The 18,144-nt window shown below is 45.2% G+C and overlaps 1 long non-coding RNA gene across 1 annotated transcript in view; it reads left to right on the top strand.

Moving 5' to 3' along the window:
* The window catches only part of LOC116749914, a 28,685-nt gene that overhangs the window by 5,683 nt on the left and 4,858 nt on the right, over positions 1 to 18,144 (top strand). The gene's annotated exons all lie outside the window — the stretch shown is intronic.

The raw sequence follows: 18,144 nt of genomic DNA, 5'->3' as shown, positions 1-18,144 counted from the left end.
GTGAGGACACCAGCCTGCCGCCCCTTGCCAGCTTAGTTCCTCCCTCTGGCATCACCTCCCTCCAGCATCACCTGGTCCACCATGCAGCCTGTTGGAGCAGGTGTGGTGTGCTAAAATCATCCAGCAGCCTTGGACCTCCCATGTTCCGAGGGTTCTGCAGCCTCCTCCTGGATCGTTTCCTACCCAGCCCTCTGCTCTGCTGTGTTTTTCCTCAATTGCTGGTGGCGAAGGCTTTTCTACTTCCTTTTGGCATTTCAGAGATGCCACTTGATATGTTAACTGACATTGTCATTTTTGCTACCGTAGTGAACAAAAGGTGTGCTTTCGCCCAGTTCCTGCTCTCTCCAGGGATTATCACGTCCCCGTGAAGACGACCGTCTGGAATACTCCATGAAGAAGGGCAATCCTCCAAAGGCTTTTAAAAGGATTTCTCTAGAATAGAATATATACATATATGGATGAGTTTCAAATATTTTAAAATTTTATTTTGCAAAATTCATTTGCAATGAAGGAGAAAAAGTGATTTGTGTGGTCCCCCCTCCCAATTTGTGACCTGATTCATTTTGGGACAGTGGTTTTGAATAGAATCATAGAAATGGGGTAGCTTCATCAATGCTTGCATACATCTTCCTGAAAACTGAATTCATACCAACTAATTATCCTTCAGAAGAGAACAGGTCATCCATTTGAATCTTCTTTTTGATTTCTATCTTAATATTTCAAAGAGAAATAAGGTTTTGGTGAGAATCCTTTCTTGCCTGGCAAATACTGGGTTTCACTGGATCTCATCTCATTGTGCTCTCAGCAACTGAAAGTGTTTCCACCTCAGGAATCAACTCTTTACTTTGCTTGACCCTCTCCTTAAAAGTGGCCGAGCAAGCACCCAGCCTCCAGCCTCGGCCCACTGGCTTTCTATGGGGGCTTCACTGTCTCTAAAAATTCAACATGTGTAAGGAATTACCATAAAATGATTTGAAAACGTAGGGAAGAGTGGGCTGTAGGTCATTTGCACATATTCAGATCTAGACTAAATGAGAAGTGGTTCACGGGTGGGGAGTTATTATAATGGCAGTGAATTAGACAAAAATAGCATTTTTGTTAAAAGAAAAAATGGTCTTTAGGCTCTTGTTCACCATTGAAACTATGTTCAGAATTATCAACTAGGACAGAAAATTCTAAAAGGGAAATATAAGTTATACAATTTGCTGTTGCCCCCTGACATTCTAAAGACAAGTGAAATTAAACGGCCTGGGATGGTGTCCAGTGGGGGATGCTTGTTAGCTATTGTTCAACTCTTTCAATGCAAATCACTCTCTCTGGACTGTTGACTCATTTCTCCATTACGTGTTTTATTTCGTTTCTTACCTTCCTATCATTCATTCTCTCTCTTTCTCTCTCTGCTGCTTTTCCTACTTTGGGGCGTAATTGAGGTGAAAGACTGTGTATGGCTTTGTTTTTTCATCTCCCAACTAGAAAAGGTAACCAAGTAGCTAGGTTCACAATGAACTGCAATCACCGTCACAGATTAAGGGTATTACACTCCAGAGTATGCTCAATGAGTCAAAAAAGTAACGCTGGGCAAGTCACCCAATTAGTGTGTATTTTAATAAACGCTAACTATGAATGCTGTCAGTCCTCCCATAAGGTTCCCAGCCATTATCCGTTTTCCTGGCCACGCATGTCATTCTTTTTTTTTTTTTTTTTTTGTGGTACGCGGGCCTCTCACTGCTGTGGCCTCTCCCGTTGCGGAGCACAGGTTCTGGACGCACAGGCTCAGCAGCCATGGCTCACGGGACCAGCCGCTCCGCGGCATGTGGGATCTTCCCAGACCGGGGCACGAACCCGTGTCCCCTGCATCGGCAGGCAGACTCTCAACCACTGCGCCACCAGGGAAGCCCCGCATGTCATTCTTTGATGACCTTTGCCTTACTTTGCTAGTGAAGGCTCAGATGTTTGCCCAGGGCTAAGACTGCCCCTCCCCCTCCCACCTCCAGGCCCCACGTCCATGTGATTTTGCCACACTTAGCTCTCCAGGCACTTATTCTGACGGGGTGTTGTCCATGTGGCCTTTCCTGTCACCCTGGCTGGAGTCTGATCCCTCAGAGAGCGTGTCCTGTATTGTTTCCATCAGTCGGAATCTAGTGCCTGACACAGAGGAAGGCACCGAGAATGAAAAACTGGCTGAATCAGTGAGCCAGTGAAGTATGCATTTGCTTTAAACCACAAGAAATGCACATTTGGAAAGTGCTGGAGGCAAGATGCTTCTAAAGCTGCTGATACGCCGTGCAGTTGGTCCTGTACTGATGAACCGCGTGGCCGTTTGCTTGATTTGCCGTAGGTTTTAAAAAGTTGTAAGGGTCTAGAATTTTAATGGAGAGTCTTGTGGTGTTTCTCTAGCCTTCTTCATCTCCAGGCAGCAGAAGCAGATAATTGTCATTTAAATTTTCCTGTGCTTTGTGAAAGACGATCTTTGCTGATGTGGATTTTCCACGAAGCTAAAGAAGTTTCAGGCTTCAGGGTGAGCTCACGTGGTCATATGTTGAGAATGGTTCTCAGAAGGGACACAACCACACTGGTTAAGACGCTGTTTCTTTCCCCTCCAGAATCTCCACTTTGCAGCCCTGCTGTGCCAGCCAGTGGCGGGAGCTACAGGAATTTCTGGGACCTGGCTGAGGGGAAGTTAGGCTGGGAATATGCCATTTTAACAGTGATTTGAAAAGCCATTTCAGAATGTTTCAATCAAATCAGAAATTCCAGACTTCTGATTTTATGAATTTAAAAGGTACCTTTATTTAAAGGTTATCTTTAAACTTATTTACAAAAGAACTGAGAGGGAAAATTCAGATAAAAATCAACAGAATATGAAACAAAAGCAATCGGTAACAAGCAGTGACATTGATAGAAATTATTCTCACGTTGAGAAGTAAGTGGTATAAAAATTTTTCAGATCAGACTGAAAGTGGTCATTCAGTAAAAGGGAGAGGTGAGTTTCTAGCAGAAGTATTGAGAGGTAATGTACAATTAATTATTCTGTAAGAAAACACAAAATGCCCCGGAATTTTTACAGATTATAGGTTAAAGATGTTGATAGAGGTTGTCCAAAATTTGATAAGAAATGTAAAATATTTACCTGCTATTATCAACTAGGAGTTGTGAAGCTGAAAAGAACTTTTCTAAGCTAAAGCTAATAAAAAAAAAAAAAACTAGTTTTGATGACATGTGCTAGAGGAAGACTGGATTATCTTCCTACCACCTCTAGAAAATTATGTTATAAAATCATTGCCATAAAGAGGCAATTCAAGAGATAAGCAAGAAATCTTATGGAGTGATGTTAGCTATGTCAGGCCATTAATGAGTCAAATATAATGGATTCTTCTGGAATTTGCGAAGTTTGTGGTATTTGTCAGCTTTGTAACATAATTTATTTGGATTTCTCCTTCCCACTACATCTTGACTTTTATGTTTGCATTTTGTATACTTGTTCATAATGTGGAAATTTTAAACTTTTAGTGGGACCCTTTCTGTGGGTTTAGGGATCCACACATTGTACGACTGTCATAAGCTCAAGTCCATTCAACAAGCCATGAGGGCCTTCAGGGAGGTTTCCAGCCTCCCTGTAGGGAGGGGCTATCAGGGGTCATTAAGTGGGGGTGGGGAGGGTGGAGGGGCTCTGAGCCTTTTCTAAGAACCCTCTTCATGGAAAGTCCCTTCTTTGCTTATTTCCCCTGATTCCTCTCTGTCTTCTATTCATAGCAGAACAGAAGCCGAAAGAAGGTCTTAAATGACCAAAATATCATACTGCTTCAGAGAACTTTGGTAATGACAACTCCCTAGTCACCAGTTAACTTCTGAGTATTTAAAAGGCAGGGCATGGATTTATGCTAGTTTAAAATAATTAATAACCCTTCTCAGTAAATATTTTTCTCCTGAATTTCTTAGGAATGGAGGAATGGGCTCCAGCCTCTGACTCAGCTTTTACTGACAATTCGAGCTTAGTGGATGATAACTTCAAAAGGACGAGAACTGAAATCAAATAGCACACGATTCACGAGCAGAAATAAGGGGATTTTGATAAAGAGGAGTAGGTGTCAGAGAAGGAGGAAATGGCTGTGACACGGTGTTATCAGGGAAGGATTTTCCTTCAAAAGTGGAATTGGAGTTGTGTCTGGATGGATGGGAGAGAAATTGGATTTCTAGAAAGAAGAGGGAAATCATATCAGGAGAAAGCATAAAGATGTGCAAAGCCACAGGCAGGGCCGGCCACCAGCATCCAGGGAGGGGCTGAGATTGGTGGGTCACAGTTCAGAGGGAGTTACATCCATTTATTCAGTCGATGAATATTTATTAAGTGATTACTGCGTGATGGGGTTGCCATGGTAAGTCAGATACAGTCCGTGTCTTCGTCTATAATCTTGGAAGCAATAACTGCTGTTGAAAACACACAAAACACTAACACCAAATAACAGGACACAGAGTGAGGGGCAGGAGGTCTTCTCTGTGGAGGTGACCTGCTCTGCTTTTGGTTTAAGGTGCTGCCGTGTGGTGAAGAGATTGCAGGGCTGGACCAGAAGCAGGGATTCTGGTTGGGGCACTGCTACAGTGGGGGTAGGGGATGACGGAGTGGGGAGGGGCGGTGGGAAGTGTTCAGAATGGGGATGGATTTTGAAGACAGCGTAGATGGCTGGAATGATCATGGAGTGGGAGGGGACAGCAGTCAAAGGTGACTCATTTTCTGACCTGAGTGACAGGGCGAAGGTGGATTGTCTGCTGTAATGGGGAAGATGGAAGAGGAAGTACCATTTTCTGCAGACATCAAGGCTTCTGTTATGGACGTGCAGTATTTTAAGCCTCTGTTAGACATCCGAGCAAAGATGACATGGAGGCATTTGGATACAATTAGATAAAGCACCTTGAGCGCTGGGTGAAAATAAGACACATGGGGCACATGGACCAGAACTCAGACCCCAAACTGAAGCTGGGAGGGATATATCCAGAGTCATCAGGTTAAAGTACGGCAGGGAAGTGTGTCTTAGGTTCCTGCCATATCCAAAGCATCATCTGCAGCCCCATGGGAGTGAACTAGGGACTCCTAGCAAATGACCCGGGAGACGCACATGGAAACAGCTCTGCTCCAGCTCTGGTCCATCAGCCTTTTCCTAACAAAACATCAAGGTTATCAGTGTAGGGATGAGGGAGAGGTAGGCGTTCTGATTGGAAGAGACCTCCTGAGGAGGGATTTGGGGCAAGCCTGAGGACTGGGAGTTTTTACAGGTGTTTAAAGGTAAGGCTTCTTCAAATGAACAAGTCACGTTAGTGACAGTGCAGCTTGGGGGCCTGCTCCAGGGAGGGCAGGACCATGGATGCAGAGGTGGCAGAGAAGGCGGGGCAGAGAGACAGGGGCAGATCCCTAGTGCTTTGATGCCCGAGGAGGACTTTGGATTTGTTCTGAATGGAATGAGGAACCCCAAATCTTTATGAGTAAGGGAGTCCAGGATCACATTGCTGCAGGAATTGAAAAGATAAGCCTCTGTGTGGAATACCATGGAAACGATGGCCTGGTTTTTCCACCTGAATAATAGTTGAACGTGGTCCTTAGCTAGGATCCTCACTTACCTTTGCAACTGTCCTTATATCTTTTCATTTCTGTCTTTTCTGTCTCTTCTCTCTCTTTCCTTTCCTCTCTTCCCTTTTCTTCCTTCCTTTCTTCCTCCCTCCCTCCTTTCTTTCTTTCCCTCTCTCTTTCTCTCTTTTTTTTTTTTTTAGCTAGAGCACATAATTCCTTTTAGACAAATATAGATTCAATTTTGTACTGACAGCTACGTTTCCAAATTACCAGTCGTTTTCCTCTTCAGTTTCTTTATCTGTAAAATTAGCAAAGTGGGGACCTTCTTCTGCGGCCCTGTGGGGATGGACGTGAGTCAGTGACCACATACCTTGGAAGCAGACATTGTTAGGAGAACTTTATAGCCTTAGAGCCATCAGCTTTGGCCGAAGTGGCCACAATGGGATAATTTCCTCTTCAATATTGTTTAATGAGACTAATTCTCTTAAGCAAGAACAGGAAAAAGAGAGGGAGAAAAGCAGCAACAAGCTACAGAGATCTGTCTTCTAGTTTAGTCTTTACAAAGCCCTGTGAAGTGGATCCTGCAGGGAATGTGGAGGAAGGAACAGGTGTTCAGAGAGGGGAGGTCAGGGGTACGGCCGGGCACAGCTCATTAGTGGTGGGGGGGTGAGTCTGAAGTCATTTCAAATAACAGTTTAAAAAGTCATCGCTGCACAGATATTCTACAGCACCTTAGGCTCCCCGTCAACCTAATTGGTCCCTCGGATCATTTTATGGAATGCAGTCTTAGTTTAAGAAACTGCTCCCATATTTGAAAAATGAGATCACTTACCTTAACATTCAAGATCGAACATGATTTCACCATCAGGAGTTCCACAATGACTCACAAAACCCAGAGCTGAAGGTGCATTATTCCAGAGCCAGGTTGCCTTTCTTTCCACCTATTTTAAAATCTGTGTCATCATGAAAAACAGTCTCCTAAGGAACTTGTGGGTCATGCCCTGTGTACAGACCGAGTCCTGAAGGAGGGATGGCAGAATCTGGCCCAAGCACAGCGGATGGAATGGTGGGTACCAGAGAGCACCTCACAGGTCAAGACCTGTTTCTTATGCAAGAAAACATTCCCAGGGCAGCTGAGCGGGTGAACACAAGAAAACCGACAAACCTGGCATCATTTTGAAAGATACCCACTTCCAGACGGAGGGTGTGGATGCTTTGTGTCTCCATAAGTGTTGACCAAAATGTGTGTTCAGTGTTCAAGGATGACGTCTAAGTCCCCTAAGTGATTCTCTCAGGGCATCTGTAGCCAAGTGCACTAAACGTGCAGGACAGTTCTGTTCCCAACATCCAGCCTCCCTATGCCACCGTTTGCAGCTTGTGGTGGGATGGTCTCGCTGCAAGTCCTGGTTCTTTTTGGTATTTTCCAAACTGGGTGCGTTTTTTTTTTTTTTTTTTTTTTTTTTTTGCGTTACGCGGGCCTCTCACTGTTGTGGCCTCTCCCGTTGCGGAGGACAGGCTCCGGACGCGCAGGCTCAGCGGCCATGGCTCACGGGCCCAGCCGCTCCGCGGCATGTGGGATCTTCCCAGACCGGGGCACGAACCCGTGTCCCCTGCATCGGCAGGCGGACTCTCAACCACTGCGCCACTAGGGAAGCCCTGGGTGCGTTTTTTAATTTTTATTTTTTTAAATTTTTAATTTTTTTTTTGCGGTACACGGGCCTCTCACTGTTGTGGCCTCTCCTGTTGCGGAGCACAGGCTCCGGACGCACAGGCTCAGTGGCCATGGCTCACAGGCCTAGCTGCTCCACGGCATGTGGAATCTTCCCGGACCAGGGCATGAACCCGTGTCCCCTGCATCGGCAGGCAGACTCTCAACCACTGCGCCACCAGGGAAACCCATGGGTGTGTTTTTTTAATTTTTATTTCTGACCACAAATGTGTTAAAACCCTATATACATTGTTTTTATTACTCAGGGTCTTTGAAGGAAACGTAATTCAGGCTAGATGATTCAAATGAAGATCTCAGGGAAGAAACAGCTCACAGAGGTACAGGCAGTCAACCTCTGCACTCCTAGAAAAACAACCCTCACCACTGACCACTGTGGGCCAATAGATCCTTTGTATTTAAAATATTTTAATTTTTTTTTTTTTTTTTTTTTTTGTGGTACGTGGGCTTCTCACCGTTGTGGCCTCTCCCGTTGCGGAGCACAGGCTCCGGATACGCAGACTCAGCGGCCATGGCTCACGGGCCCAGCCGCTCCGTGGCATGTGGGATCTTCCCGGACCAGGGCACAAACCCGTGTCCCCTGCATCAGCAGGTGGACTCTCAACCACTGAGCCACCAGGGAATGGTTTACAAATAATTGACAAGTAAGAATAAAAGCATAACAAAAAATAACATCACCATAAGTCATAAGATGAATTTTAACAGAGAAAACTTCTGTGTAACAAAGAAACTCCAGAGCACAGACTTCATAATAGATTAAAGAATTCTTTCATACATCTTTTTACCAAAATGAGAGAATTCTCATCCCAGAATACCATCTTTCCTGTTGGTTCTTGGAAGTTATTAAGAGAGTAGATCTTAAGTATTATCAACAACAATAACAACAAAAAAAGTAATTTCATGAGGGGATGGAGGTGTTAACTAACCTTATGGGGCCATCACTTTGCAATATATACATGTATCAAATCATCACGTCTTAACCTTACATATGTTACATGTAAATAATACCTCAAGAAAGCCGGGAAAAAGTATATTCATGAACTTGTATAATCCCTTCCTCTGCAGGGTGGGCTGCACTTGTTGCCTGGCTTCTAACGAAAGAACCCAGCTAAGGTATTGGGGTCTTGATCACATGATTAGATCACAGGAGTTATGGCTTCTGTCCTGCTGGAGTGGTCTCTTGCCTTCTTGGGTTGATGCTTCCATGACTCAAGCCCCCAAGATGGAGAGGAACTGGGGGGAGGTGGGCTCCTCAAACAGCTTGCAAGGCACTGGAATATGTCATCGACCACTTGGAAGTGGCCCCTTCCCGGTGACCACAGCCCAGCCACTGCCTGCTGCTGTCTGCAGACTCCACGGTAGAGGGTCCAGCTAAGCTGCACCCAGACCCCTGACCCTAAGGAACCGTGAGATAATGAGTGTGTGCTGTTCTATGCCACTCTGTTTGGGGGAATTTATTATGTGGCAATAGAGCATCAGTAATTCCACTTTTATTGGGGAATACTTCACATATCATAAAATTCATCAATTTATTGCACGTAACTTTTTCAAAGGTACGTGTAGCATAAACATGCTCACGGTCACCTTATAGAACACTTCCCTCAACCCCTCCCAAATTTCTTCCTGCCCCTTACCCCGATATGTGTTATCCATCGCTCAGTGACTCTTGAGTTTAAGGCAATTCATCTAGAATATCATCCTTTGAAGGTTTATAATCTGAGATTTCCCTTATGCATCAATTTTACTGTCACGATTAGAGTCCGGAGTGCTCACGTCTGTCTCTTCCATTTCCCGGTTAATAAGTGTGTAAGGCTTTCCTCCTTCTTCTCTTCTTAGCTGTTAGGGGCAAGGGGAGAAATTCTGAATTCTCGGCTGTGACCAGTGAGAGCTAAAGCAGGCCAGAAGACGGAAAGTGTGCAGGGCTTCAGACTCTGCAATAAGACAGCTGAAGGATGGTGGCATGTCTTACAATTGCCTTACTTCCTAGGCCTCCCCTCATTCCTCCATTTCTCATTGTTTTCATGTTTTTAAAGCACTGTTGGGAATAACTGATGCTTAAGCATGAGTGATAATGATGTAATCTCTAGGATTACGAAATAGCAAAACTTTTCAAGTTGCAGGAAAAATGAGATCACCAAAATCCCATCATGATCTAGAATTCATGGGAGAATCCAATGAACCTGTATGGTAATAAGAAGATTACAATTTTTATCGTTTTTTTAAAAAAAGTATATTTCGTCTTTGGTTTTGGAACGATCTCTAAGAAAGGATAAAAGTCATGACATGTCATTTAAACTACTTTAAAATACATTGGAAAGCTGAAGCTCGGTCCAGTGACTCCTGGTGGTGGGTGAGAATGAGGCACGTGAGACCCCCTGGGACACCGAGGCAGGGAGCTGTTCCTCCCGCTGCAGGAGGGACAAAGGAAGTCTTGGTTTAGTGGAGGAGCCCAGTGAATGGTGGAGCCATGGAGAAAAGGCCCCTGGAATCACCCAACTCTTGCCATGGGCGATGTACCAAAGCAGGGAAGAAACCCCCGGTGTCTCCCTCTCCTCCTCAGCCATCCCTGGTCCCTTCCCGTGGCCAGAATGACAAGCTGGCACCTCCCAGGGCTGCACAGGGCAAGAGGGCAGAGGATGGGTCTGGGCAGCTCTGTGCAGAAAAGAACCTGCACTCACTTCTATGATTTCTTTTAAATCTAATGTATCTTGGGCAGTATTAACACATGTGAATACACCTTGTCCTCAGAAACTGCTCTGAAAGATTAAGCAGAGAAGGACTCTATCAGGGAAGGCCCTGTGAAGGGTGACATTTCCTCTGAGCCTGGAAGGGGATGTCAGCACATGTTGCTTCATTTAAAGCAGAAATAGCGGTCCAAGCTGTAACCAGATGAGCAAAGGCAAGGCGGCTAGATAAGGTGGACCGCCATGGGCTTGAGACGGGAAGAGGTGGTAACTGTGGACGCAGGCTGTGGAAGGCTGGCACACCTCTTGAAAAATCTTAGATATTATAAGGAAAGGGTCATTATCTAAGAGCATCTCTTAGTGGCAGGCACAAAATAGGTACTCAATAAATACTTATATTAAATTAAAGTAAACGCATTGAGAAAGAATCCATCAAACATCGATTTAGGTGTAGATGAATAGTAAAGCAACTTGGAGATCTGAGGCAATCATCCTGACAATTTTAAGACAGATAACCTGCTATTTAGGAGAGAGTTCTTTTAGGTCGAAATGAGCTATATTGAGTGGATTCAATTAAATAATTGCTCAAGTCCATTTTGCCTCCTTAGACGAAGGCTAAACACCTACTCTGCCATTTGGCATGTTCTATTTTTTCCTGTTGTTCAAATAGGTAATTAGGTTGTCTTTGAAAGGTCAGCTTGACTTAAAATTGTAGTCCAATGTATCTTCACACAGGAGTGTTCACATTAAGTTTTCACACTATTTATTCATTTATTTATTTATCTGGTTGCAGCAGGTGGGCTCCTCAGTTGCAGCATGTGAACTCCTAGTTGCAGCATGTGGGATCTAGTTCCCTGACCAGGGATCGAACCCAGGCCCCTGCATTGGGAGCGTGGAGTCTTATCCACTGCACCACCAGGCAAGTCCCAATTTTTCACACTCTCAGAAATGATTTCCACAGCATTAATTACAATAGTTTTGTAAATATGCTTTCCTTTAGCTAATTCTCCAGTGATTTCTTCATTCATCTTTCACTTTGTCCCTAAGAGGAACATTGTTACAGGAGAGTGAAGTCTGGGGTTGCTTTTGGAGTCATTTCTCCCACCTGCCTTTTTGTCAACGGCACATAAAACTGCTGAAGAAACTTATGTTTCAATCTACAGTTTTCATTATGCTTTCGCCACTTCTAATATCTCTTCCTAAATGCAATAATTCCACACACGCTGCTTGACACCTGCCGTATGTAAACATGGAATAATTTGGATATTATTGCATGGTTCTATCAAAATCCTGAGCAGAAAAAAATATGACAGCTAATATTCACCCCGGGTATGAACGAGGAACTTTTGTCTGATGTGAAAGCATTAATAATTTTATCACAGACGAGCATTTTTCAGGAGTGCCCACAGATTGCCAGTAAAAGACCATTCTTCCCTTGTGGACATGCTTTACATCACACGCCTTCCACTTGCTGATGAAATCTTACCTTGTGTGCAGGGCACACAATCTGTCTGTAGAGGGAGGGAGAAACACCCCCAAGTGATCATGAGCCTGTGTGTCTTTTAGGACCTCAGACAAGTTGTTTCAAACCTGGAGCAATGTCACATTGACCGGCTCAGAAGACTGACGGGAGGACCACCACGGGCATCTCCCTGCATCATTTTCTCTCCTGACTCAGTTTTAAAATCAGGTGTGAACATCATGGGCTGTATGTGCTCAACCCTGAACTAAAGACGAACTCCTGATTGTGAAGGTTTAATCCTTTGTCTCTGGGCAGCATTAGCTCCGCCACCTGACCCCCAATACTACAGAACCAACTAGCCCCTCGCCCCTTTCCCTCTGGACGTTCTTGGTGGGTTAGTCAGGGTGGGATGGTGGGGGGCAGGCATTACAGACGATGTTACAGAAGCTTGGTCTCTTCTCTCTGGGCCAACGATGGGAACTATATGAAATTGTAGGAGACAGTGTCCCTGAGACATTGTGCCTGTCTCTGTCCCTGAGAAGGCACATCTTTCTTTCCTTGAGCTAGTGGCCACGTGTAGGGGGGACTTTTATGAGCTTCTCTGTCTGTTCTGCTGGCTTGCACAACTTCTGATCAGTGAGCAGGAGATGACAATCTGAGCGGGGACTTCAGTGGTGCAACCACCGGGTTCACAGACGCTAAGCGAAGATGTGGGTGGGAGCTGCAGGGGTCCTGCGGGGACTGAGCACCTGCCTGGTGGGTTTCTCCTTCTGGGAGTCATTCTGTCCCAGTCCTTCTCCTGAGTCTCCTCCTCATGGTCAAGCTTACCCGGCCCAAGGCCCAGAGTTCTCAGAGAATGCGGGAGAAAGGAAAAGGTGCCCTGACCTTCATCTTTCTGTTCTCTGTGCTGCGGCGGCAGTAAAACAGCCCATGGGCATTAGTCAGGGGTGTGGGGCTCCTAGAATGATGCTACCCACCCACTCGGCACTTCCTGGACATTCATTTGCAGTCACAGGACTCACCTTGTCTCAATTGTCTGTGAAGATGTCTGTTTCCCCTTCCAGATGGGGAAAACTGCAAACCAAAGGATTTCATCCTATTTCCCTTTGTATCTTCTCCCCAGCACGCTGCCTGTCGTGTAGTAACCAGATGACACAGGTTCTTTAAAAAACAAACTGGGAACATCTTAAAATACAATTTTACCAATGGAATGAGCACAGATGTACTCTGGATGAAATCCTAACAGTGAAAAACCAAGAAAAGAAAGAATTTGTTAGGTGCGAACGTTGGAAGAGAAGAGACACCCTAGTGTTTCCAGAGAAAGTGACAAAAACACCAGCTGACCGGGAGGCCAAGGTTTCTGGGGCTGAGCAACCAGAGCAGATCAGCCTGCCCTTCAATGCACGGAAGCTGGTTTTGACCATGTTTCCCTCCATAGAAAGCCAAGAAGGAGGAAGTAAGAAGAATGCAAAGCAGCCTAAGTCTGGGGGAGACTGACAATGATCTGCGCGACGTAGGATAGCCAGCCAGCTCCTTCAGGGCTGGGGCCTGGACTGTATCACAATTCACCGTTTACTCAGCACTCGAATTCTGGGCTTCTTTATCCTGGATGGGACTTCCATTCAGAACAGATGGGAGAGTGATCATTAATAATCAATGGATAGGCTACAAATTATTGAGCACTTATGTGCCAGGCACTGCTAGAAGAGCTTTGAAAGCATCAACTCAGTACATCTGGTCTTCGTAATACCCACTCCAGTGGGGGCTGTTATTATGAGCCCATTTTACAGATGAGGTGCTTGAGGAATAGCGAGGTTAAATCACTTGCCCAAGGTCGCCAGGGGATTGTCGTTGTTATTCTATTGGGTTCTGAAACTGCGTGATGGCACAATGGGAGTAAAGAAGGACACAGAAGCTTGCCACAAATCTTTGGTTGGAGTTGGGTTTGCATCCACCTCTATCTAGGTGAGGCTGAGAAATGTATTCACTCAATGTGACACTCCTTACTTATCACATCAGTGAAATAAGTATTATGTAGAATTACCTTATAATCAAAAAATGTCATCTGAGTGCCTGCTGCTAGCCCACGTCCAACGGTCTCGCCTCTCTTGTCCAAGATCAAGAGTCTGCTAACTCGGGCTTCCCTGGCAGCGCAGTGGTTGAGAGTCCGCCTGCCGATGCAGGGGACACACGTTCGTGCCCCGGTCCAGGAAGATTCCACATGCCGTGGAGCAGCTAGGCCTGTGAGCCATGACCGCTGAGCCTGTGCATCCAGAGCCTGTGCTCCACAACGGGAGAGGCCACAACAGTGAGAGGCCCGCGTACCACAAAAAAAAAAAAAAAAAGAGTCTGCTAACTCATTTGATTCTGTTTTCTCATTTGTTTTATCAAGAAAATCATGTCTTGTCCTTCCGAGGAATGGTGAATAATATTGCATATATAATGAAGAGCAGGGGCTTCCCTGGTGGTGCGGTGGTTGGGAGTCCGCCTGCCTATGCAGGGGACACAGGTTCGTGCCCCGGTCCAGGAAGATCCCACATGCCGCGGAGCGGCTGGGCCTGTGGGCCGTGGCCGCTGGGCATGTGTGTCCGGAGCCTGTGCTCTGCAGCGGGAGAGGCCACGGCAGTGAGAGGCCCGTGTACCGCAAAAAAAAAAAAAAAAAAAAAACCAAAAACAAAACACCTAAAATGAAGAGCAGTGTCTTTCCCGTTCTAACTGCTTAATAATTATGAACTAGTGTTAGAGTTATTAGCAAATAAGAGTATATTTTGTACCATTAGCATGTTCTTAGGCACTCATCCTAACTGTATTATTTCCAAAAGAAAACTGCCAAATAATTTTTTTCACCTCTTTGTGCTGCATCAGCAAACCACAGATAAGGCTTACTTGCTCTCCATATAATACCCAGACCCTCCTCAGAGACGAATACAATTGTAGTATAAACGTCTCCCTTCAAAAGTGTTTAGATTGTTTGAAAGTTCTTTTGGAAAGCTCTGCTGGAAATACTCAGATGTCATGGGATTGTTACTTAAACCCAGTCCAAGAGTCTAAGGAGAATTGGGTGGAGAAATATCCCTTCCATCCATTTCCAGTGGGTAGAACCATGACGTGCTCTATGTATTTGGTCCAAAGTGCAAGGCACTATCTTGTGCAAGAAGGAAGCAGAGGCTCGTTGAGGTCATATAAGTTGCTCAGGACCTCAGGGCTGCGCATCAGTGACAAGCTGGGACTTGAGACCCTTCCAGCCAATGCTCGAACCCCGAGCCCCTGTCACGCCCCTCTGTGGGCTCAGTGCTTGCAGGGAGGAGAAGGATGGGTGTGTGTGGAGGGGACATCTCCGTGTGAGCCCCATTAGCAAATGCCAGGACTGCACGATTCTTCACCTACAATTTGTTAAGAAGATATATTGCTTTCTTTCCTTCACTTGACAGGTTTCAGCGTTGTTGTTGTTTTTTTTTTGAAATAATACAGTTAGGATGAGAGCTCAAGAGCATGCCAAATTAATGTAAACTGCAAAAAGGTATTTCCAAGAATTGGAGAAAACCCTCTCTTCTGTTTTGATAAATAATGGTCTTTGAGGGAATCTCCAGAGAATCGGCAGGTGCTCTGGGAGCTTAGGAAATGGCTCAGGCCACCTGCGTTAGGTCGTGGGCCTGGCTCTGCAGGAGTTTGGCGAGTTCACAGACATGTAAACTCAGTTTTAACCATGTGTGTTGCTCCGTGGGACATTGTCATTTCCCTCAGTCCCCACACATCTTCGAGAGAAAATCCTGGAAATCCAGCATTGTTCGCTTTACTTTCTCACTACCCTATCCAGGCTTTTCAGAAACCTCCCCGCCTCATTCCAAACAGGAAGTTTGGGCAGGCAGTTGTACAAATGGCCCCGCATTATGTGGGATGGCACCCATTGTTATCGGGACAAAGACATCCTGAAATTCGGACAAAGGCTTCAAATCCGCCAGGGTCCCAGACCCTTCAATAGCCTCGCATTGTATCTGGGGAGTGATTGAGTGAATTGGGTCACTCCAAGAATATACCTAAGCTTCTGAAACTCTGCTATTATTAGACTGCCAGAATGGAGCTACACACAGCATATGCAAACAGCGCTTGTAATAACTCGGTTCTATCTGCTCTGCATACATGCACAGCAGGGACTTTCTGAATAGACGTGGTTCCCAGCAACTGGATAAAGAAATGGGAAAAAGTGTTTGGAGAATGATCCATAACTCAGTCCTTCTAGGAACGAGTTAGGAAAAGCAAAATATTTACTAATTGGAAGTGTTATTAAAGTTTCTCTTTTGAAATGCTGTGCATAAATCATGCAATTCTTGAACTCTGAAGAGTGTATGTATTTTATATTTTGCTGGAAGGACATACTGTGTTAGAACAAACTAACTGGCTTTACCAGAAGATGGGAAGTTGGTGACATCTCCCGGTTCACTGATGGCTTCTTGTGTCAAAGAAGTTCTGAGCATGGGATTTGGTATAATGTTTTTGTTTGTTTGTTTGTTTGTTTGTTTTGCGGTACGCGGTGGCCTCTCACTGCTGTGGCCTCTCCCACTGTGGAGCACAGGCTCCGGACGCGCAGGCTCAGCGGCCATGGCTCACGGGCCCAGCCGCTCCGCGGCATGTGGGATCTTCCCGGACCGGGGCACGAACTTGTGTCCCCTGCATCGGCAGGCGGACTCTCAACCACTGCGCCACCAGGGAAGCCCAGGATTTGGTATAATGAATTGTGTTTATAAAGGGGGGCTTAATTCCACTCAAACAAGATTGCATGTAGCAGTATTTTTCTCTGTCTTAATAGCAAAACTGCTAAAATATTTTCAAAAACATCTGAGACTGCAGCTGCAACAGTTTTAAGGAGATCGCTACGTATTCTCTTCCTTTTTTTCCTTCTGTATCGGACAGTCCACTCTACATACCAACTCTATTTCACATGTAAACATGTCCTCTTCCCTCAGTCCACCTTCCTGCCCTTGGCATCTGCGTTACATCTATAGAAACACATGTGAATTATTTGTCGGGGTGATTGTGCTTTGATGGACAAAATGTCCAAGTAAATCCATAAAGGAAATCTACTTCTAATCCCTTTTAATTAAATTAAGTAATTAATTAATTTTATTAAATTTTTTTTGGCCACACCACACGTGGGATCTTAGTTCCCCTACCAGGGATGGAACCCGCGCCCCCTGCTGTGGAAGCGAGGAATCCTAACCACTGGACGGCCAGGGAAGTCCCTCTTTTAATTTTATTTTTAACTGGGTTGCCACATGCTTCCCACGATCTTTCCCTCTTATCTAGGTAAGATCTTCCTTTTCTCTGCTAACATAACGCTCTGCTTTTGAGCCCTCACATCCGTTTCACTGGCAGCTTTATGAGAACTTTACTGTCCTTGCCTACACCCCACTCCCACCAAAAGGATGCTTCCTGGCGACACATCGTCTGGCATTGCTCTCGACAGGGATACGCTGGGGCTGGGTAGAAAGTGTCCCTTTTTCTGTGGAGCAAACTCGTCCATCTCTGCATGCCGATGAAGTACTCCTGAACTAGGCACCTAAGATTCTAGAAGTCATGAATCCAAGTGGATAGATGCCACCTGCGATTAATAGTCAACATGGTAGCTTCAACCCAGAAATTCAGGGACTTACTTTCTATTTTTGCTTTGAAGAAGCCAATCGTGGGAGTTCCCTGGCAGTCTAGTGGTTAGGATTTGGTGCTTTCACTGCCGTGTCCCGCGTTCAATCCCTGGTCAGGGAACTGAGATCACATAAGCTGCACAGCACCGCCAAAAAAGAAAGAAGCTAATCGCCCAGATTATCAGTCTGATTAAAAAATTAATACTATAATAATGGGAACTGACTTCTTGACAAATCAATGTGCTTGTGGTATTTCAATTAAACTGAATAATGATTTAATTAGAAGAACCCTATAAGAACTCAAAGTTATTCCGAAAATAGGGTATTCATTTTCTGTATTATGAATGGAAGAAGTGATAAGTGGATAGTAGGCAGTTTGCATGATTGATATCAACCCTTTGTAAAAATAGCCTGAGTTTCTTATTTTCATGTGATTTCTACAACATATGGTTTGAAAAAATTCATAGGGCGCTTGTCAGGAGTCTTAGAGTTACCATGAGGAAATGTGCTCAGTCTGTATGAAACTGAAGGGAACACGTGGGCTCGTGTGACGTGGAAGGTCCAGGGTGGGTAGCGCTTAGTACAGCCGGGTCCTGGAGCTCTAGCATGTCACTGCAACTCTGTTTCTCTATTTTTATCCTGCAATTCTGCTTCATTTAACGCTGGCTTTGTTTTAGACATGTTTTCTCCATCTGACACAAAGGATGATCTCCTTAGAATTCCAGGATCTGGGAAAGAGATATTTCCTGCTTCTTTACCAATCCCCACCCATCTTAGGGCTCATATTAGCCCAGTGAGGGTTGGATGCTGACTTGATGATGTATAAGTGTGTCTTGAATGAACACCCTGGCTCATGGCCTATCCTTACAGCTGAGGGAAGCCATCCCGTCTTGAATGGCAGTAAACAGGGGAGAAGCCACTCCACACACAAACCGTTCCTTTCAAAGAAGAATGAATCTAGGCCCAAGGAGACCCTTCACTTTCTAGAATGTGGTATCCAGGTGAGCCGCACAGCTGAGGATTCACAGAAGAGGAGACGCTTCACTAGAAAATTTAAGTTGAGGGACATG

This window comes from Phocoena sinus, chromosome 2 (genome assembly GCF_008692025.1).
Source record: "Phocoena sinus isolate mPhoSin1 chromosome 2, mPhoSin1.pri, whole genome shotgun sequence".
NCBI classification, from domain to species: domain Eukaryota; kingdom Metazoa; phylum Chordata; class Mammalia; order Artiodactyla; family Phocoenidae; genus Phocoena; species Phocoena sinus.
The sequence above is the reverse complement of the archived record's forward strand: the minus strand, read 5'-3'. Positions and strand labels throughout refer to the sequence as shown.